Here is a 6,000-nt window from a genome sequence, read left to right as displayed (position 1 = left end):
GGATGCATGCATTAATTAATTAATATGTGTGGAATGGAATCTTTTCGTGAGTGAAGTCAAACAATGAGAGGACGCTAACACCGACAGGTCAACTTGACGTGCGTACGAGGAATGAGGCTTGAATATGATTCTTGCATGTGATTTGGCTCCTCTTGCATGTGAGTTGGCTCACTCATGACTAGACCCATACGTTTCGTTTCTTTATTGTTATTACGGGCATTCATAAACATTTGTAAATGATTTAATAGTTTACGCTAAAGTAAGTCGGTAGGTTTATATATGGTTTTATCTTGTTATGATTAGGTTTATGGACTGAAATGTGGAGGCTATGCAAGCATCGAACTGATGATTAAGGCTTGAGATCTTTATATTATTATGTTTGAAACCTGACTCGAGTGAGTTTTATTTGTAGTGAGTTTTTTCCTTGATGACGTTCATGGTTAAGTTAGGTATTGAACGCCAAAATCAGTAAGAACCGCTAATATATCGTCTCTGAAAAATTCACTTGGCATTGGATAGTTCAAACGTTGTTGTTTGACTAAAAAAGGAAATGTGAAGGCTATAGAAAATTATTTAATGCATATTTGTTACTCTCTTTTTAATCTTGGACATATTATAAGTACTTTCTTGGGGTTTATATTATTATGTTTGAAACCTGACTCGAGTGAGTTTTATTTGTAGTGAGTTTTTTCCTTGATGACGTTCATGGTTAAGTTAGTTATTGAACGCCAAAATCAGTAAGAACCGCTAATATATCGTCTCTGAAAAATTCACTTGGCATTGGATAGTTCAAACGTTGTTGTTTGACTAAAAAAGGAAATGTGAAGGCTATAGAAAATTATTTAAAGCCATATTTGTTACTCTCTTTTTAATCTTGGACATATTATAAGTACTTTCTTGGGTTCATAAAATCTTCATGATTAATAAGTTTCGGCCCAAAGTAAGCGTCACGCCAAGTTTAATTCCAAGTGGGTTGTGATAAAAAAAACAAATACTCCAATATGTTAGATATTTTCATAAAAATATTATAACTAGATAAAAAAACATATTAGATTTTATGAAAAGGTTAGAAGGGTAAATAGTTTTTTTTTTTTAAATTTAATGACATTTTCAAAAACAACTGGTTTTAGTAAAAAAAAAGTAATAATAAAAAAACATACAAAAACTTGAAGTTTAAATAACAAACCTAAGAAGTTTTCCGGTAAAATATCATTATATAAATACGATTATTTACAGTGGTTCGCCTTACATCTACATTATGATCGTCCATCAAAATTTGTTCTTCACTAACATTCTTTAATCAATAGACATCACAGTGTACAAAAAAATTAATAATAATGCCGTCATTCAAAAGTAACTTTTTTATCTTTGTTAATATAATGCCTGTCATTCAAAAAAAGATATAGCCTTTTTTAATATAATGCAGCCTTTAAAAAAAATTGACCTATTAAAACGAGTAGAAGATCACCGGAGAAAGTATTATTGTACGTACATGGATTTAAAAAAAAAGGTTTAGTCAACGTAGAAAGGAAATATCTTTAAATAGACATGCCAAAATAAGATCCGAAAGAGTTTGCCCATTTTGGACGTGATGCACGACAAGATCGTGGTATTAGCCGGTTACGCCAGTACTTGGTATTTTACATTTTCGTAAACGTATTTTAATTTTTATAATTTGGTTCATTTCAGTAAGTCAAAAAATAATCAAAACTTTATATAATACTGAAACGTTAAGAAACCAAAGAAAATAAAGTCCTTAATTTAACAAAAAAAATGCTTAAAAAACATTTACTTAGAGCATTTCCAACGTCTCATTCGTGAAGCTGTTGGATGCGGCATGTCCATTAGAAAGCATCGGAGAATAAAACAAAATAATTGATAAAATAACACAACTCGAAAATATTGCGCACACTAATTTAAGGAGTTCAACGACTAATGTAAGCTGAAAAATTAAAATTAGCAGGTAAATATATATTTAATATTGCGGCTAAAACTTTCTGACTAAGAGATTAAAAAAAGAGAGAACCGGCTAGAGAGAGACTCAAATAGAGGCAACTAAATGGGCAAAATATTAAATTTGATAGGTAAAAATATTTAATTTGACGGCTAAAACCTCCCAGCCAAGTAGGAAAAAAAAGTCAGCTAAAAAAATAACTACATGTGGGCGGCCAAAGGGAAACATCTCGAATAAAAGAAAAGAAGACGGCGTAAAAAAAACTTCCAATCTAATTTAGGTGGCTACATGTAGGTGGCTAAAAGAAGAAAAGAAGATTGTTAACGGAAGGTTTTAGCCTGCAAACCGATTTGGAACATGCTAAGAAAAGAAACACGGATCTCAAAGGCGGCTAAAACTCATACAACCGGCTAAGAAACTGAGGAGCTGATTAAGTATAGCCGATTACTGACACGTGTTATCTTTTGAGTGGTTGAAAATGAGTCTCGTTTACTATTTAAATATTTCAGTGCCCAAAATGAGTTTGAAGTATTTCTTAGCTAAAAAGAGCTAAAAAGACCTCCAACACTAAGTGTACTATATACACCGATCATAAGAGTTTGAAGTATTTCTTTGAGTGGAAAGAGTTGAATATGAGACAGAGGAGATGGTTAGAGTTGATAAAGGATTATGATTGTGATATCAAGTACTATCCTGGCAAGGCTAATGTAGTCGCCGACGCGCTAAGCCGTAAGAATGAAGAAGTCATTGCCATAGTGAAGTCGTATAAGTTGTTCATTAACTCAGACCTCTTTGAAGATATCATCAAGGTGCAGTCTGAAGTGCTTATAAGTGAAGGGCTAGTGCAGAAGGAAAGAATCTTCGGGCAACAAGACGAGCTGATGGAAAACAGTCATGGTGTGAAGACTAGGTTTGGCCGCATGTGGATTCCACGCCATGGAAAGCTTAGAGGTCGAATTTTAGATGAAGCTAACAAGTCTAGATATTCGATTCATTAGAGATCCACCAAGATGTATCAGGATCTTAAGAGACTACTGGTGGCCGGGTATGAAGAATGACGTAGTAGATTATGTCAGTAAGTGCTTAACTTGCTTTCAAGTCAATGAAAAGCACCAGAAACCTTATGGAAAGATGCAACCTTTAGAGATCCCAGAATGGAAATGGGAACACATCACCATGGATTTCATAACTAAGCTAACGCATACAACTAAGCATCATGATACCATTTGGGTGATAGTGGACCGTTTGACTAAGAGTGCTCACTTTCTGCCTATACGAGAGGCTATCTCGTCAGAAACGTTAGCAAATCTGTACATAAAAGAGGTTGTGGCCAAGCATGGGGTGTCGTTGTCGATCGTGTCTGATAGAGATACTCGCTTTACTTCGAGATTCTAGAAGAAGTTCCCTAAAGCTATGGGAACAAGACTGAACATCAATACGGCATACCATCCTCAAACAGATGGGCAGTCTAAAAGTACGATCCAAACCCTTGAGGATATGCTACGTGCTTGTGTTTTAGAATTTGGAGGAAGTTGGGATGATCATCTACATCTTGCAGAATTCTCTTAGAACAACAGCTACCATTCGAGTATTGGTATGCCGCCGTTTGAGATGTTGTATGGTAGACGTTGTAGAACTCCCGTATGTTGGGGAGAGATTGGTCAGAAAGAGATTGGAAGTCTAGAAGTTGTGCAAGAAACCTCTTCAAGGTTTGATCAGATCAAGGCAAGAATGAAAGCTGCCCAAGACCGTCAGAAGTCGTATGTTGATAAGCGGCGACGACCAATCGAGTTTAACGTCGGTGACAACGTGATGCCCAAGGTCTCGCCTTGGAAAGGAATTATTTGTTTTAGGAAGAGAGGAAAGCTAAGTCCAAGGTACATTGGACCGTTTAAGATTGTTGATCGGGTGGGTGAAGTGGCTTACAAGCTATATTTACCTGAAGAGTTAGAAGGAATTCATTCTACTTTTCATGTTTCCCATCTAAGAAAATGTCTAGCCGATGACACGTCTCATGTGCCATTAATAGAAATCGAGGTTGATGAACAGTTAAACTACATAGAGCAACCTATAGAGATAGTTGACTGCAAGGAAAAACAACTTCGTCATAAAGTTATCCCGTTGGTAAAAGTGATATGGAAGCATCGTAAAGGATCGGATGCCACTTGGTAAGCTGAAGATGAGATGCGCAAGTTTTACCCATGATTGTTTAAGTAATAGTTAGGTTTCGGGGACGAAACCTCTTTAAGGAGGAAAGACTTGTAACATCCTGCCTTTGAAAAAGAATTAATAAAAAGAATTTCGTTTATTTAATAGTGTGTCGTTTATCGGTTTAGATAAATAAACTAATAGAAGGTGGGCTTGGACATTTAAAAGATGGAATAAGGGATGGAATGGGCCTTAGGTCAATGGGCTTAAGGGAGTATAAATACCCCTTAAACCCTAAACCTTTTCATTTTTATCCATCTCTACACCTTAGCCTACACCCTCAAGAACACACACGAACACCATCTTATATCCCGAGCCAAGATCCGAAGGTGAAAACCCGAACCCGTTGGAGCTAGAACGTTGTGACAAACCAAACCAACATCAAGACTAGATCGTGTTCGTAAACCGACTCGTTTAAGGTACGTTTATAACGAAAACTTGTTCATTTAGGCTCAGATTCGTTTAAGTAATCCTAGATCTATATGAATATGGTAAAAACGAATCAAACGAACTAATTCACAGTGCAATCCATTAACAACTGTAGGTTAATCGTTGGTGTAAAGACCCAGGTTTATAAATGAACAATTTTTGGATGTTTAAAACGAATCAAACGAACTAATTCACAGTGCAATCCATTAACAACTGTAGGTTAATCGTTGGTGTAAAGACCCAGGTTTATAAATGAACAAATCAGACTGTTTAAAACACAATTTTTGGATGTTTCGTGGATTGGGGTTTATAGGCGTTGGGTATACGAACCCAATGACACCAGATTCGTGTTGTTTCATCGCGAAACGAGGATTAATTGGAAATCAAATACCTGTCGACTGTTTATTGTTCTTATCAATTTTGACTTTGACCCCAGAGTCAAAGATTAGGATAAGAACTGATGCTCATTCGTATCGCTGGTGTAACATCCCCAAAATTTTGATCCAAATTTGACAACTTAGGAAAGTTGAGGGATCAAAAATAATCTCAAAGATATGTAATGAGAAAATATTAAATAAGGAAATATAAGAAAAATAAGGAAATAAAAATATTTCCTAAAGATAAGTTTACTTACATGAAAGAAAACTCCATCCCACATGGAAAGATGCAAGAAAGTGGAAGCATTACACTAAGGTATAAATAAGGAAGATAGAATCCATCCCACATGGAAAGTGGTAAAGAAATGGAAGCTCTTTATAAGAGATAGAATTTCCATAGTTATATTCTTTTATGAATATCATACACCAAGTGGTCCTAGCGGAGGGTGCGTAGCACCCGACGTGCTCGGGCTCGGGCGAGGACGAGGACGATGGCGAAGGCGACGGCGACGGGGAGGGGCGTTGGGCGCAATGTGGCGCTTTGATGGCGCACTTTGCACTTCGCACGCTCGCATCGCCGCGAGCCGCTTTAAGAGCCACCTTAGTATTTTTGGACAACGAGAACTAGACCAGAAATGACAAGCTACAAAAGATAAAGGATTGAAAACGAAAAATAATATCTAAGGACCCATCGCGGTACGCGATGAGTCCAAGTGGACGGCCATCGAGGTACGCGATGGGCCGTGATGACTCACGGACACGTGGCAACACGACAGACACCTGGCAGAATGTGTCAGACCATGCGGCGACACGTGGCAAACGTGTCAGACCACGTGGCGACACGTGGCAAACGTGTCAGGCCGCGTGGCGACACGTGGCAAGATCTCAGAATCTGTGTCGGTCGCGGTACGCGACGAGGCCAGAAATAAGCCCATCGCGGTACGCGATGGGATCCAAAATTTGCTATAAATAGGGCGGCCATGGCACATTCATTTCATACACCCACAGCTACTCTCTCTCTAACTACTTTCT

The sequence above is a fragment of the Bidens hawaiensis genome, unplaced genomic scaffold (assembly GCF_021521415.1).
Source record: "Bidens hawaiensis isolate Kalapana, Puna unplaced genomic scaffold, B.hawaiensis_p1.1 tig00027327_1, whole genome shotgun sequence".
Lineage (NCBI taxonomy): Eukaryota > Viridiplantae > Streptophyta > Magnoliopsida > Asterales > Asteraceae > Bidens > Bidens hawaiensis.
The sequence above is the reverse complement of the archived record's forward strand: the minus strand, read 5'-3'. Positions refer to the sequence as shown.